Genomic DNA, 17,614 nt, shown 5'->3' on the forward strand with positions numbered 1-17,614 from the left:
GCCAAGGCAGGAGGATCACTTGAGGCTAGGAATTCAAGACCAGCCTGGACAACATAACAAGATCCTGTCTTTTTTTTAAAAAATTAAAAATTGGCAGAGCTTGGTGGTGTGTGCCTGTAGTCTCAGCTACTCGGGAGGCTAAGGTGAGAGGATCACTTACAATCAGGAATTTAAGGTTAAAGTGAGCTATAATGGGGCCATTGCACCCTAGCCTGGAAAACAAAGACCCTGTCTCAAAAAATATATTTTTTCATTATTAAAATCACATACTATATAAATTAATCATTTCTTCAATGTAAATTTCTACACTGTTCTTTTAGAATTCAAAGTGATAACTATGATATACAGTCATAAAGTGTTGAGTGCTTGACTCCCCCCACCCCCACCATCCTTCCACAAATTATTCTAAATAATAAATAATCAACCCAAGATATTAAAAAAATAAACAAGAAAGGGATTCTCTTCTTCTATCTTTGGAAGAAAAGAGAAAAGTCCCACAAAGATAAGTCTCTGACATCATAAAAGGCAAAGAATAGCAAGTCAATTTTCCTGCTAGTCATTTTTGTTTTCCACTTAGAATAATGTACCATCAATTTAAATAGGAATAGCACAAGATTTATAATATACCAGACATCTCTATCTGCATCAGTGCTTAAACTAGGTTTTCTAGGGTTTTTTTGTTTTGTTTTGAGACAGAGTCTCACACTATTGCCTTGGCTAAACTGCAGCGGCATCATGGTAGCTCACTGCAACCTCAAACTCCTGGGCTAAAGCGATCTTCCTGCCTCAGCCTCCCAAGTACCTAGGACTACAGGCCCCCACCATAACACCCAGCTAATTTTTCTATTTTTAGTAGAGACAGGAGTCTTACTCTTGCTCAAGCTGGTCTTGAACTTCTGAGCTCAAGCAATCCTCCCTCCTCAGCCTCCCAGAGTGCTAGCATTACAGGCATGAGCCACAGCTCTGAGCCTAAACTAGGTCTTCATAGTACATAGAATGCTTAGAAAAATTCTGCAAACAAGAAAAGATAATGTAACTAATATCACTCAATGGAAAAATAAATTTTCTTTTGTAACTCTGCCATAATTTTTATTATTTTTTGAATGCATTAACAAATGTTGTATACTCTGTCTTCCTTCTTATAACCTCCCAATTATACTAAATATTATTCAAGTTGCCAGAAATAGGACAACAGTTCCAGGAACTTAAGAATCAATAACTATTTAAACTAGTGGTAATTCATGTGGAAAAGTTCAGAACAAATCAACATCAGCTTCCTGGCTCTCCTGCACAAACAAAAATTCATATTGCTTCACTAATTAAAAAAAAATATAAATTTGTGTAATAAGTTTAAAACTCAGTCCAAAATTTACTCATATTTATTCACATTATTAGGCTATTATCAAGATCAATTAACTTTCCTAACAAGTACATTCTTATAAAATTTCACAGTGAAGTAGGTCTATGTTTAATCATTCAGAAAAAGAAAATTATGTAACATATTATATATAATGATGATGATAACATATGCTATTCTGGACTCCTACTGAGAGCTGTGGTTCAAAGGGAAATTGCAAAAATGAAGTAAAAATTGCCCAAAATGTTTAATTCTGCCCAAAACAAAGTTCTCATAAAAGAAGCCAAATGTAATCTTTTATTATAAGTTCAAACAGGGTTCAAATAGCTCAGAAATTCTGTATACTTAAGTTTTCAGAAGCTGAATCCCAGAACTACTATCAACATAAACTGAATAACTTGCCCAAGAGTCCTTATTACTCAATCTTAGATCCCTCAGAGAATACTTTTTACAATAATCTCAAATGTACTCCAATAGATTAGTGTAACCTGGGCTACGTTGTTTACAAGTGTCTATGCCTCCTTCCCCCAAGGAGAGAAGAGACAGACTCAAAACAGAATGAGACTATATACACACCAAATAACAGCTTGCAATCTTGTAAGACTGCTTCTTTTACACTTGAGCTATTCTTTTCATTAACGTATAACACATTTTAAAGAATAACATATTCACGGAGTAATACAATTTCTGCCCTCACCGGTTTCTAGTTGGCTGACACGGGTTTTCTCCTCAAATACATGCCTGTTGACTGATGTCCTGTTGTTGCAAACAAGAAATAACTGTCCCGTAAGACAAAAACCTCTCTCTAAGGCTCCAGGCGTAACCATACGTTTGAATTAAGAGCACATTGGAACAACAAAAATCTTCCAGCACATGTGTCATTTAAAGCACGATAATGAAAAGCTGTCACTGCGACCCAATTTGAGGTCACAAGCTTTTTTTTTTTCTCCCTCCCCTAGAATGCGATAAACTTCAAAGGTAACCGGGAATCGTGCCCCCCACCACCACCACAGGAAAAAAAAAAAAAAAAAAAAAAAGACTAGAAAAAACTGGCCAACTTGGACGCGGGCCGGACTCACGCGGAACCGGCGCCCGCGGGCCAGGGAAGACTGGCGGACCCCGGGGAGGAAAGCCGGCCTCGGGCTCCCCGGGCTCCCCCGCCGCTCGTTTAAAACACGGAGCAGGTGGGATTCCGGGAAGCCACCTCCGACTTACGTAACGGGCTTGTCAAAAATCCCAGCTCCAGGACCTCCCCCCTCCCCGCCCCCACCTCCAAACAACAACAGCCCCGGGCCGGCCCGGAATAGAAAATCTGGAACGAAAACACAGGAGCCCCCCACGCGCCCGACGCAGAGGCGCGGGTGCTACTCTCAGCACCGCCCCGCCATCCCGGGAGGACCGAGCCCGCGGAGGACGGCCCAGCTCTCAGAAGCCCGCAGGCGGAGGTCGCGGCCATCCGTGCCGTCTCCCTGAGCCCAGCCGCCCCACTCCCGCGCCCCCGGCTGTCACCTCTCCGGGTGACAGCTCCACCTGCCACCACGGTCTGCGTCGCTGCCCCCGCACTCACCTCCCCGCTGGCTCCGGCGCGAGCAGCGGGTCTAGCTTGAAGAACGGCGCCGGATCCCCTCACGCGCGGCAGCGGGACACGAGGGGCTGAATGCCGCGGCGTTCTGAGCCCGCTTAGCTCATCCCCAACCCTGCGCTCCGCCCTGCGCGGCACCCCCGCCCGCCCAGGCCTGCCGTCTCAGTCAGACGGGACTCCCCCTCCCCTCGCGACCGCGGCTGCCTCCGCCTCTTTCTCCGGCTCCAGCCGCCGCGGCGGCCGCCACCGGCGCCATCTTGGCAGTGACGGAGGGAGCGGGGGCGGGAACGGAGCCCCTGAGCGCCAATCGTGGGCTGGGTCTGGCCCAGAGGGGCGGGGAGAGGGCCGGGTCGAGGGTCGTGGGGTCCTAGCGCTAGACCCTACAAGGGGCGGAGAAGGTGGGCGGGGCTAAGCTGCCCTAGCTCGTGACGCGCCTTGTAGTTGGGGAAACGCACTGTGGTTCCGCCTCTGGTGGGGAGATCCCGAACCCCAGGCGGGCGTGGGCGAGGCATAGAGTCCCTTCCCCTCTCACCACCCAGAGGCACGGGAACCTATTTCTTCCTCCCCCGCACTCCTAGGAGTCCTGAGACCGCCCAGCTCGGCGCGTGGTTGGAGCAGCTGCTGCTCCTCCACCAAGGGCGCTCAGATGCTCCGGGAAACCCCCCCAAGAGTTAGCAACCGCCTGGTAGATTTCGGTCCCGAGATAGGTCAGGTAAACAGGGAATTTAGGGGGATTCTCCGAAAAGTATGTTAATATAATACCTATTGTTGAAAAGGTGTCGATTACTGTGGATTAATTGGATATGGCCTATTTGAACCTGACTGTGGCTCCACCATTAGTAGCTGTAGGCAAATAAGGATAACAGAGGTGGTTTACTTCTACTGGGTTGGTCAGCTGGTGAAATTCTATAGTACATGTGGAGTGCTTAGCATAGTGTATGAAAGTACTAAATTTTTTTTATCTTGCTTGAGAGGGTCTTGCTCTGTTGCTGGGGCTAGAGTGCATTGGCATTATCATGACGCACTGCAACCCCAAACTCCTGGGCTTGAGTGATCCTGCGATCCTCCCACCTCAACCTACCCGTAGCTGTGACTGCAGCGGCATGTTACCACGCCACACCTGGCTAATTTTATTGTTACTATACAGATAGAGGTCTCCCTATTGCCCAGCCTGGTCTTGAACCCCTGGCCTCAAGTGATCCCCCTGCCTAGGCCTCTCAAAGTGCTAGGATCACAGGCATGAGCCACCACTTCGGGCCATAAATTTTAGGTATTACTCCATGGACAAATGAGGGAAGAAATAGGACCCTAAAAATCCCTCTGGTTTCAAGTCAGCTTTCCTAAATTGCACAGAGTAAGCATTCATCTCTTTTACTAACCAATTTTACAGCTTTACTTCATACCTCCAATTCTTCCATTGAATTCAGTCAGTAAGTCAAGAAACATTCATTGGAACTCAAGCAGAGGGGGCACAGTGGTAAGGGAAACAAAAAGTCTGGGTCGAGGAGCTGCAGTCTAGCGGGAGAAGAGGTGCAATAAACATTTCATCACATTTTGAGGGGAAATATGTTATAAGGGTTATGAAAAGAATTCTGGGATAGCAAATATCAGGATGGTTTTAAAAACCAGACTGTAAGTAACTTCATATTCAGTTAAAAAAAAAAAAAAAAAAAACCAGACTGGGCTGGGCAAGATGGCGCAGGCCTGTAATCCTAACACTTTGACCAGCCTGAGCAATAGCAAGACCCGGTCTCTACCAAAAATAGAAAAAATTAGCCGGGCGTGGTGGTGCATGCCTGTAGTGCCAGCTACTCAGGAGGCTGAGGCAGGAGGATCACTTGAGCCTAGGAGTTGGAGGTTGCTGTGAGCTAGGCTGAAGCCACGGCACTCTAGCCCAGGCAACAGAGTGAGATGCTGTCTCAAAAAAAAAAAAAATTTCAAAAGTTGAAAAGGTTTGAAGCTTTTTTTAATCAGAGAAAATAACTTCTGAAAGAATGATATTAAAAAGCAATAAAACCCAATAGGCAGTATTTGTGTAACCAGGAAGTATCCTGAAGTATCTCAGAGCCCCTAACAGTCATATCAGGAATCCTCTCAACATCCAAGGCATATGTCACAGTTAAACAAACTTAAACCCTAAATGTTATTTGAGCAAGGAATTCTAACAGTGTAAACATGAAACGGAAATCTTTGGGTTATACATTTTGGCCCTGTGCCATTTTTGAAATTATGTCATCTTTTACATGTAGAATTCTAGCTTGCTATTTCTTTTTTTTTTTTTTTTTTTTGAGACAGAGTCTCACTCTGTTGCCCAGGCTAGAGTGAGTGCCGTAGCATCAGCCTAGCTCACAGCAATCACAATCTCCTGGGCTCAAGCGATCCTCCTGCCTCAGCCTCCTGAGTAGCTGGGACTACAGGCATGCGCCACCATGCCTGGCTAATTTTTTCTATATATATTAGTTGGCCAATTAGTTTCTTTCTATTTATAGTAGAGATGGGGGCTCAGGCTGCTTTCGAACTCCTGACCTTGAGCAATCCTCCCGCCTGGGCCTCCCAGAGTGCTAGGATTAAAGGCATGAGCCACCACGCCCAGCCCTGGCTTGCTATTTCTTAAACATCATTTTAAAACACTGGTTCAGGGCCAGGCGCAATGGCTCTCTCCTGTAATCCTAGCACTCTGGGAGGCCAAGGCGGGAGGATCGCTCAGGGTCAGGAGTTAGAAACCAGCCTGAGCGAGACCCCATCTCTACTAAAAATAGAAAGAAATTAATTGGCCAACTAATATATACAGGAAAAATTAGCCGGGCATGGTGGCACGTGCCTGTAGTCCCAGCTACTCAGGAGGCTGAGGCAGGAGGATCGCTTGAGCCCAGGAGTTTGAGGTTGCTGTGAGCTAGACTGACGCCTGGGCACTCTAGCCTGGGCAACAGAGTGAGACTCTGTCTCAAAAACAAACAAACAAACAAACAAACAAAAAAAACACTGTGGTTCAAATGATGAATAAAGGAAACCTATGAAACCGTAACCATTTAAAGCACCACAAGCTCAAGCCGTTGTACAGCCTAATCCTCTCCACCTGTTAAATTTACGTACCTGAATTGCTATACCAGAAGTTTCCCACCATCTTCAAATTAAAATCTAGAGCCTGTATAAAGCAGTCCGTAATATCTATGATACAAGGCTTCCCTATGGATGAAAAAGAAAACCTTCTACTGGGGATTATGGTCTAATAGAAACTATTGGATGTGCCCAAAGCAGAATACATATTGATTGACAAATTATATTCATTGTGAAACAGTGTTTAAGTGAAACTCCAATGTATTTAATCTACCAACTGAAATTTATTAGCAATATGGTCAAATTAGCAATTTATTTCCTAAAAATGCAAATCTGATCTGATAAAATTCTTTTTAAAGACAAATTATCTGAACAACTTTTAAGAATAAGAGTAAGAAATGTCATGTTAGAAATGACATTTTTGGCCAGACGCGATGGTCCATGCTTGTAATCCTAGCACTCTGGGAGGCCAAGGCTGGAGGATTGCTCAAGGTCAGGAACTCAAAACCAACCTGAGCAAGACCGAGACCCCCATATCTACTAAAAATAGAAAGAAATTAATTGGCCAACTAAAAATATATAGAAAAAATTAGCCAGGCATGGTGGCGCATGCCTGCAGTCCCAGCTACTGAGGAGGCTGAGGCAGCAGGATTGCTTGAGCCCAGGAGTTTGAGGTTGCTGTGAGCTAGTCTGATGCCACGGCACTCTAGCCTGGGCAACAGAGTGGGACTTTGTCTCAAGAAAAAAAAGAAAGAAAGAAAGAAATGACATTTTCTAGGCCAGGTGCAGTGGCTCACACCTGTAATTCTAGCACTCTGGGAGGCTGAGGCAGGAGGATCTCTCAAGGTCAGGAGTTCCAAACCAGCCTGAGCAAGAACAAGACCCCATCTCTACTAAAAACAGAAAGAAAGTAGCCAAACAACTAAAAATAGAAAAAATTAGCCAGGCATGGTGGCACATGCCTGTAGTCCCAGCTACTTGGGAGGCTGAGGCAGGAGGATCCCTTGAGCCCAGGAGTTTGAGGTTGCTGTGAGCTAGGCTGATGCCACCGCACTCTAGCCCCGGTAACAGAGTGAGACTCTGTCTCAAAAAAAAAACAAAACAAAAAAAATGACATTTTCTAAACCTGGTGCTTGACAGGAGTAGACAGGGACGGGAGGGCTCCAGCAGTCTAAGCCACTGTTGTCTCTGCCCTTTTCATGGCCAACTGAGGAGTCATATCCTTGACTCAGCATTTTCTTATAGCTTGGACAATTATCACTTGTCAACATTTTCCTCAAATTAATAATTTTACGTTTTTAAACAGTTCCTTATAAATTCAATGTATACTTTTAAAATTATTTACAAAGGAAAGTTATTATTTATTTATTTATTCAGAGACAGAGTTGCACTTGGTTTCCCTGAGTAGAGTGCCGTGGCGTCAGCCTAGCTCACAGCAACCTCAAGCTCCTGGGCTCAAGCAATCCTCCTGCCTCAGCCTCCTGAGTAGCTGGGACTACAGATGCTCACTACCACACCCGGCTAATTTTTCCTATTTTTAGTGGAGATGAGGTCTCGCTCTTGCTCAGGCTGCTCTTCAACTCCTAACCTCAAGCGATCCTCCCGCCTTAGCCTCCCAAAGTGCTAGGATTATAGGCGTGAGCCACCACGCCCAGCCAGAAAGTTATTTTTAAATAGGATGTCTTTTTAATTGGCATTGTCCAACAAGTATGCCCCTGACTTTAAGTGTTAAGATAATATTTCATAACTTTTAAAGTCAATCTATGACAAGTTCTACACTAGATGCATAAACTGGTTGCTGTAAGAACCCAGGGGAGGTGAGTGATTAATTCACATTGTGAGGATTTAAGGTGACAAAAATAGACAAAACAGGTGACATTTGAACCAATCCTGAGAGAGCCTCAACTTTCTATGAAAGGTGAGGACATGATTGGGGCATGGCCTTGAGGGTTGAGAGTAGCAGTGCAAGGCAGAAAAAGCTTTGTTTTAACTTTGCGTCTTTATAACAGGTATAACAAATGAAAGAGATGCTCATAAACTATTCCAACACTTTGACACTTTGACTCTCTCCTTGGGAGTGGCCAAAGGTTCAAATAATTTGAAAGGATGGGTATCTGTGCTGACTTGCAGGAAATATGAGTCAGCTTTTCTCATGCACTCAGCACTGTTGGTACAGCTAGGATATTTGTGAAACATGAAGCTGAACAAATTAAACACTTTTTATTGATTGGCCCAGACATGCGTCCTGCAAGGGTAGACAACAGGAACACCCTTTTTATTGTCAAGGCTTAAGGAGCCCTGCCAGCAAGGGGAAACGCCTGCCATTGAAGAGAATGAACTTTAAAAAACAAAACCCTCCTGTTTTTTATAAAATCACTCAGAATAGACCTACACATCTTTAGTCCATACTGCCCTCCTACGCTTTGGGATTGTATATTCAACCACCTCCAAGATAGCTCAATCCCAGGTACACCTGAGACTCAACATTTTCAAAGGTGATCTTTACCCCAAACCTTTTACTCCTATATTCTCTAATTACTTGAATAGTACTCACCATGTACCTAGTCACAAAAGTCAAAACCTATGAGTCATCAACTCCGCTTTTTCCTTTATTCCTTGACACCTAATCAATCATGAAAACCAATTGAGGCTGGGCACGGTGGCTCACGCCTGTAATCCTAGCACTCTGGGAGGCTGAGGTGGGCAGATCGCTCAAGGTCATGAGTTTAAAACCAGCCTGAGCAAAAGCGAGACCCCGTCTGTACTAAAAATAGAAAGAAATTAATTGGTCAACTAAAAATATTTAGAAAAACTTAGCCGGGCATGGTGGCGAATGCCTGTAGTCCCAGCTACTCGGGAGAATGAGGCAGAAGGATTGCTTCAGCCCTGGAGTTGAAGGTTGCTGTGAGCTAGGCTGACACCAGGGCACTCTAGCCCAGGCAACACAGTGAGATTCTGTCTCAAAAAAGAAAAAAGAAAAGAAAAAAGAAAACCAGTTGATATCACCTCCTTAACATCAATAGTATCCTTCTTCACCTCTCCATCCCTTTTCCCACTGACCTAGATCAAATGCACAGCTTTTTTTTTTTTTTTAACTTGAAATTTTGCAGTGGTCATCTAATTGGATTTCTTATCTCCTGTCTTCAATCCACCCATCCCTGTGTTGCCAGGCGGATTCTTTCTAAAGAAATATGATTAGTCTAGGACATCATTTGAGGTCACTAGCTTCCTCCTCTCCTTTCTTTTTATATTCTTGGTTGAAAGTTCATCAATGTCCAGTCCTGATACTACCTAAGGTGTCAGGGCACTAGGGCCAACGCCTTTCTCTTCCCATCCCCTCTGCAGTATGGCAGAGAAAGTCTCTCATTTGGGACACTTTCAGGCCATCAACACAAGGCTCTTAATTGAGAGAAAGAATTTAAGCCTCTGCTGCACATAAAAGCACCTTGCTCTCCTTTCCCACGTATGTGCATACCGACAAAGAAATGGATCAGTTAGTTACATCAAGCTAATTATATCAGAGGCAAAGTTAATCCAGAAGGGAGAAACTCTAACAATTGGCTTATTCAAGACTTGGAGAATAATAGATCTTTAATAATAAAGATTCAAATTTAAAACAAAAAATATCTCCAAATCCTCTTGCAAGGTGGTTAACTAAATAATCCCTGAAAGCTATTTTAGGCTCTCCAGTGTCAGCATCACTTTATTATCTCCTAGAAATGGATATCCTTCCTCTACATCTTCCATTTATAACCCTGCACGTTTTTGTGTTGGTTGTAATTATTTTAACAGCATCTTTAATAAGCATCACCATATTGACATAATAGGATTTGGATGTTGTAATAATAACTTAGAGTTTTAAATTATGTTAAAAGATAAACAGGAGTTAAACTGAGATGGGGCTATCTTTTATTTGAATATATTAGAACTGAAATAGAAGAAAGGCTTTTCGAGGTGACAGGATAGGGCAGTGCAAACTGCTGCCCTCTGTGCAGTGCTTTCTGGAAGGTAATGGATAGTACAATGGAAGAAAGGAGATGCACAGAATCCTTCAGGTCAGGCTGCACAGAGTATATAATGATACAGGTCATTTTTAACTAACTATATGCTAAAAAGGAATGGGGAATTGATATTATTAAAAAAAAAAGACAAAAACCATATTCTTCCATTTAAAATTCTTCTGATGATCACTTACAGTAAGGCTCTGTTTACTGCAAGGCCAGAGCCAAAAGTTGAAATACTAGCGGTAATAAAAATGGTGATTGGTTGCAAAGGAAAATCTCAAGGGTGGAGTTCGGGTAACTTGTAGGGCAATTGGACAAGGGTAGGGGTACATGGATTGGGTTATAGAACAATTGAGGTGAGGCAAGCAATTAGAAAAATTGGTGTAAAACTTATCATCTGACCCACAACGTAATGGCTTTACCAGAATGATACTTTCACAAGTTGATTTCATGTTTCTCTGATCCAGAAAATAGGATTTTTGAACAGGATGAACCTTGGAGATAATATAGTGACCATTTTATTTTCAGGCCTGGCACACCTATAATCATAGCATTTTGGGAGGCTAAGGTGGGAGGATTGTTTGAGCCTAGGAGTTCAAGGCTGCAGTGAGCTGTGATCATGCCACTGCATTCCAGCCTGGGCAATAGAACAAGACCACATCTAAGAAAAAGGAAAGAAAGAAAAGAAGGAAAAGAAAAGGATAGCAAGGAAGAAAGGAGGGAGGGAAGAAAGGAAGGAAAGAAGAAAAGAAAAAGGAAGGAAGGGAGGGAGGGAAGGAGGGAGGGAGGGAGGGAGAAAGAAAGGAAGGAAGGAAAAGAAAAGAAAAAAAAGAAAGGTGGAATGAATTTTCCCAAATCATATGGCTAGACTGGACCAGAGCCCAGGCATCACAATTCCTGGGCCAATAGGCTTCTACCAAACCACAATGCTGTGTGGATTTCAAAAAAGTAAAACTTTAAATGCCATGTGCCTAGGCATATAATTCACTCCTTCAATCCACCGGTATTTTACTTTGTAATGTTATACACAATGCACTCTGCTATAGAAAAGATTTCAACACTAAAAGATTTATTTTGCAAGACTAGATTTCTATTTTGCAAGCCTAAAAATTGAACGCTACCTAATTAATAGGGAAATGCACATGCCTTTTTGGTGGTTGATGAGCTAGCAAGAAGTAAGTCTTGGTGCACTACAAAATTAGGAATATTTAAAAACTTTCACCAAAGGATGGGCTTCATTCAGATTCTCTATTGTATCACCCCATCCATCAGATGGGCAAACGTTAAGTAGTCTGGTAATACCAAGGGTTGGTGAGGATGTGGAAAAACTGGAACTCTCAAGCTCTACTGGTGGGAATTTCAAACAGACACTCTTCTGAATTCTTTTGGAAAGCAGTTTGGAAATATTTTAGTAATATTGAAAATTCATATGTGTGTGTGTGGCTATATATTAGATGTCATGTGTCACCTAGATTCTCCCTCTCCAGGACTGAAGCATTTATTCTTCTGGATGCTAGAAGTGTAGGCAGCCAATATCTTTTAGCTGAGTCCTCTCCAGCACTTTCCAATAAGAGAGCTACTTGTCCAAGGTCACACCCTCTTTCTGGGTGCAGTTGTATCCAGCAACTTGTCAATACAGGTGTACACAGGCCTGATTCCCTTGCTCCAACCAATTTGAACTAACTCTCAAGGAGTTGGCTAGATTGGCTAGATCCCCAGCCAGTGTGGGATCAGCTGAGGCCTTTGTTCCACTTCATTGTAGCCCAACTTCTCCCTCTGCCCAGTCCTGCTTCCTTCACTTCCCCATGGATGCTGATCCTGGGACCTTCCCCAATAAACACCCTGAACACAAATCTATGTCCAAAGTCTACTTCCCAGGCAATCCGGCCTGTGATAATATATGCATGTATATACGTAGAGGATCTGAATGTAAAATTATTTCTCATTGCCATAAAAGCTTGAAAATCCCTGCACCTAAAGAAACTCTTGCACATGTGTACCAGGAGACACTGCTAGGATATTCACTGATTAATTGTTCATAGTAATGAGCAGAGAAAAACTAAATGCTTGGCAATAGAAGAACATTGTATAGTTGTGCAATGGAATACTATACAATAATGAAAATTAGTGAAGTCTGACATCTACCAACACAGATAAATCTCTAAAATATAAGGCTACCTACTAACTTTAGGATAGTGGCTACTATCATGGAGGAGGAGAAAGGGGAAAAGGATGAAGATGGAGCTTCAGCTATAGTATTGTATTGCTTTTTTTTTAAAAAAAAAATGTCTAAGCAAATATGGCAAAATTATAAGACTTCTCAAATTTATAGGGGTACATGGGTTTCTTTTTTAAAACTTTTCTGTATGTTTAAAATATTTTAAAATTAAAATTTGTTCAGTGAATTATTATTGCAGAAAATCTACAAACAAAAGCAAAGTAATTTTTATCTTTCTATCAGAAAGCAGTGAAATGACAGTTAACAAGGCCACTTCACCTTTTACAAGAAATTCGGTCAAAATTTAGTGTTTCATGTAATATAGACATTCCATTTATAAGTATTTGGCTGATTTATTGTACATTTTTTCCTTCCACTGTTTTCATTTCTACTAAGTCCATGTAATGAGAACAATACTGGAATATTTTAGGAGTTCATCAAATGTTCTTTAGACATTCTCTAGTTATGCAGTAATTAAGTATGAGGGAATACAGCCCCCTACGTGCAAGGGGCAAGAACAATCTTCATCATTTTCTATCAGTTTTCATAAAGATTTTTGTGTGATTTTTTTAAAGTCAGGTTTATTGAGGTAAGCTTTACATACAGAAAAATTCATTCTTTTAAAATAGTTTGATGAATTTTGGCAAATGTAGAATCAAGATATAGAACATTTCCACCAATCCAAAAATTTTCCCTATGCCTTTTTGTAGCCAGTTCCCCTGTCCTACCCTTGACAACCACTGATTGGATTTTTATTCCCATAGTATTACTTTGTACAGGATAACAAGTAAATATATAACAATTATAGAATATATAGACTTTTGAGGGTTTTTTTCCCACGTACCGTGGGCTTTTTATTTATTTTGTTTTTTACTTATTTTTTTAGGGATGGGTCTTGCGATCATAGCTCACCGCAGCCTCAAACACCTAGCTAAAACGATCTTCTGCCTCAGCCTCGTGAGTTGCTGGGATTACAGATCTGAGCCACAGCTACTGGCTTAGCATGGGCTTTTGAGATTTGCCCACATTGCATGGTGTATGTATCAGTAGTCTGTTCCTTTTCATTGTTGAGTCATATCTTATTGTATGAATGCACCACAGTCTGCTTACTCATTCTCCAGTTGAGGGACATTTAGGAGAGTTTCGAGTTTTTGGTGATTATGAATAAAGCCTCCATAAACATTTGCACACAGGTTTTTATGCGGACATATGCTACCTGCGTTTTCCTGGTAAATACCTAGGAAAGGGGCTTACTGGGTCTTATGATAAGAGTTTACTTAACTTTATAAGAACTGTCAAACTGTTTCTTAAAGTGGTTGTGCCATTTTGCATGCCCCACAGTATGTAGTATAAGAGTTGCAGTTACTATACGTGCTATTGTCAGGTTGCTTGGATTATTGTGTGTTTAAAAAATTTTTCTTTTAGCCATTCTAATTGTCACATAATGATATATCATTGTAGTTTTAATTTATGTTTCCCTGATGACTAATGGTGTTGAGCAAGCTTTCATAAAGTTTTAAACAAGAAAATCTGTCAAAGATTGAATTATTGCTAAATCATCTTTCCTACCCTGAAAATTATAGTGGAAGGATTCTCTAAACTCCCCAGCTCTAAAACTGTTGTACGCTTCAAAGCCAAAATAGAAGTATTAAGAAAAAAACACGAGGGCAGCCTAGTGGCTGACACTTGTAATCCTAGCAATTTGGGAGGCTGAGTCAGGAGGATCACTTGAGGTCAGGAGTTTGAGACCAGATAGTGAGACCCTGTCTCTACAAAAAATACAAAAATTAGCTGGGTGTGGTGGCACATACCTGTGGTGGCAGCTACTTGGTAGGCTGAGGCAAGAGGATCACTTGAGCCCAGGCATTTGAGGTTGCAGTAAGCTTTGAAGTTGCCACTGCACTCTACTCTGGGCAACAGAGTGAGACCCTGTCTCAAAAAATAAGAAGAAAAAAGAAAAAGCAGAAAAGAATAGAGGAGTATTTAGTTAACTCTGTAGTTATAGTCATTTTGATTTAACAGTAGCTTCACATTAGGGATGATAGGTTAAAAGGATAGGGACAGAAAAGGCAATACAAAGATCATTGTCATTACATTCCTATGCCTATTACCTTTTGTATGATATGGGACACCTATAGTCCAAATGAAACTGGCCAAGTTGCTTTAGAAGGAGAAAATCAGTAGAGGCTAGTATTATAATCCAAAAACATATGTAAGGAATAGATCTAAGGAAGAAACTAAAAAAAGTAAGGAGAATAAAAATACAGCCAGTAGTGTAACTATAAATTAGGGTAAGAAGTGGTTGTGGCTTTGGGAGGGTTCCTCTCCAGATTGTTTACTGGGCCTTTTATTTTACTTAGGTTTGGTTTTATTTTTCTAAGAACATGTGCAGGCTCTAACATGTTGCCTAGGTAAATTTAATATGACCTACAAAATCTCATTCAAAAGTTTTATTAATACTTTGACTAATTCACATATTTAAGAAAAAGCAGAATTTTAGAACATTAGTAAGTCCTATGTCTAAAAACAATCAATATAAAACAAATCTTCCTACCTAGAGAACACAGTCTATTTATAAGGAACTACCATAATGCAAAATAGACTCTAACTGATGATGTGTAGGGGTTTCCAAAGCAACAGGGGAGTTGAAACAAACTCATCTGGGGGTTAGAGTCTATTAGAAATAACTGCAGATGAATGTTTTGGGAAGAATTGATAATGCCCACCTCAGTCCTTGAAACTAAGAAATTAACAGAATTTGAATAGAAGCTGATGTAGGTAAAAAAGAATACCATCTAAACAGCACATAGCAGCTGGGCTTGGTGGCTCATGCCTGTAATCCTAGCACTCTGGGAGGCTGAGGCAGGCGGACCTTGAGCACAAGGTCAGGAGTTTGAAACCAGCCTGAGTGAGACCCCGTCTCTACTATAGATAGAAAGAAATTAATTGGCCAACTAATATATATAGAGAGAAAAATTTAGCCGGGCATGGTCGCGCATGCCTGTAGTCCCAGTTACTCGGGAGGCTGAAGCAGGAGGATTGCTTGAGCCCAGCAGTTTGAGGTTGCTATGAGCTAGGCTGACGCCATGGCACTCACTCTAGCCTGGGCAACAAAGTGACACTCTGTCTCAAAAAAAAAAAAGAAAAGAAAGAAAGAAAATACTTTTTGCTCTTGTCACTACTACCACTTTGTATTGAGAGAAAAAGATGTTTGCGATTGAGTGCACTATGAACCAAGGTTTTTTTCCCCAGATGTTAACCAGCTGTAGAGTAAGAGCTGTCATTTTCCAGAACAGAATACAAAATATACTGTTGATACATGTTGTGTTTGTGAAGAAAATGTGCCTTCCTTCTAAAATTTCAGGAAAAAAAATGTGCCTTTGCATAATGATTATTAGCTTATAGTTCCTAGAAAATATCATATCTAGGGCCTAAGAAACCTCACTCAATATTTTTCTTTTGGGCCTAATTTCCCTGAAATGGGCAGTTATGATGCTAATTTTTTTCAAGAACTGTGCAAATGCTTCTGAGAAACTTTTGTAAGTTCCTTAAAAAAAAAAAAAAATCTGTAACTTCAGAGGGAATAGGAAAGGGAAATTTTGCCCGGGTGACGAATTGAGTGGGAGGCCTGGACATGAGGTAGCTCATGGAAGGACTGTTCTTTGTTTTGTTTCATTTTGGTTTTTTGTCTTTTTCTTTTCTTTGTTTGAGACAGAGTGTCACTTTGTTGCCCAGGCTAGAGTGAGTGCCCTGGCGTCAGCCTAGCTCACAGCAACCTCAAACTCCTGGGCTCAAGCAATCCTCCTGCCTCAGCCTCCCGAGTAGCTGGGACTACAGGCATGTGCCACCACGCCCGGCTAATTTTTTCTATATATATATATATTAGTTGGCCAATTAATTTCTTTCTGTAGAGACGGGGTCTCGCTCTTGCTCAGGCTGGTTTCGAACTCTTGACCTTGAGCAATCCGCCTGCCTCAGCCTCCCAGAGTGCTAGGATTACAGGCGTGAGCCACCTCACCCGGCCATGTTTTTTGTCTTTTTCACAATTGAGAAGCGCTTGAGATATTAACAAATCCTAGTCCAGATTCGGAGATGCTGGGGGGAAAACTCTGACCCTTTTTTGTTTTCAAATTAACCACCTCCCTTCTGCACCTCCCTTCCAAGCACAACTGCAACTACATCTTAACCATTCCCCCCTTTTGAGCAATTGAGAACTCTTTGATATAAAGAAGGTATATGGTCACTTAAAGAGTAACATTATCCTGAAAAAGCAATAGTTTTCCTTGTAAGAAGCAATACATAAAGTCTAGCAGGCATAGTAGACTTTATATTTTATAATCAAGACAATAATTGTTTAAAGGACTTTTCAGATCTTTCGAACATTACCTATCGTTCGTTTTGTGAATAATCATCCCAGTTCTTAATTACACAGCTTAAAACTATCTATGTATTTGAATAGGATGATTGTTAATTATCACCATTATCAAAAACATTCAGGTGTCTATACACACACAAGTAGGCACTTACAAAGAAATTCCACAGACACAGTCCCTTTCTTTAATCAGCCAATAATAACCTTGACCCAAAATAATTAGTTTATACAAAAGATTTTGTCTCCCACTTTTACTCCTAAACTCCATTGCAAACCCTGAAACCTCAAAAGCAATTGCATAGGACTACATACCTTATTGGTACTTGAAAAATGATGATCAACTGTTGTCATTTCATTAGTCTTCATAATTCTCATATTATAAGGATGACAATCATTTATTTAGACGATTACTTGTCCTTAATACAGTTATCTCTGCAGGAGCCAACCCCCTTAATCTTGAGTAAAAACAGGGCTCATTCAGGGTAGAAGCTCAGAGAACTTAATGTTTTTTGTTTTAAAAATCAGTTATCTACTAAAGGACCTTCATGTGAAAGATACAAGGAGTACTCTTTCTCCTGATCTCTCTCTCTCTCTCTCTCTTTTTTTTTTTTTTTTTTTGCTGTCTTCTTCGGTTTACAACAGACACAGCTATGTTTCAACCACACAGCAAGGTTTTGCAACAGAATGGCCTTGAAATAGAATACTACCCCGTTGAAAACTTAGGCAATCAAAATGGAACAAATGAAACCATGCCTGCTAGACTTCATGTGTTGCTTCTTCAAGGAAAACTATGCTTTTTCAGGATAATGTTACACTTTAAGTGACCATACACCTTCTTTATATCAAAGAGTTCTCAATTGCTGGAACATTCAGTCATAGGCAAATAAGGCATAACCCTATTATCTAAAGTGTTGCTTTAGTCATTAAAAATGCAGCTTCAGAAAATATGTGTGTGCTATTACTTGGTAACTATCATAGTGTTTCCCTTTTCTCTTAAAAATGGTAAAATCATTGGGAGCACATA

At 41.3% G+C, this 17,614-nt stretch overlaps 1 protein-coding gene across 9 annotated transcripts in view; it reads right to left on the bottom strand.

Annotated features, from left to right (window-relative positions):
* Positions 1-17,177, bottom strand: part of DENND4A (DENN domain containing 4A) — a 145,845-nt gene extending 128,668 nt beyond the window's left edge. For 7 of the 9 annotated variants that reach the window (XM_076004496.1, XM_012758666.3, XM_012758665.2 and 4 more), the window contains exon 1: positions 2,925-3,201. The gene's annotated coding sequence lies outside the window, so the exon portion shown is untranslated. Of the gene's footprint in view, positions 1-2,054; positions 2,548-2,924; positions 3,202-16,902 lie in introns of those variants that run through there. The other 2 variants (XM_020286005.2, XM_012758661.3) reach the window with 2 other exon arrangements.
* Between the last annotated feature and the right edge of the window lie 437 nt (positions 17,178-17,614).

The sequence above is a fragment of the Microcebus murinus genome, chromosome 6 (genome assembly GCF_040939455.1).
Source record: "Microcebus murinus isolate Inina chromosome 6, M.murinus_Inina_mat1.0, whole genome shotgun sequence".
Classification (NCBI taxonomy): domain Eukaryota; kingdom Metazoa; phylum Chordata; class Mammalia; order Primates; family Cheirogaleidae; genus Microcebus; species Microcebus murinus.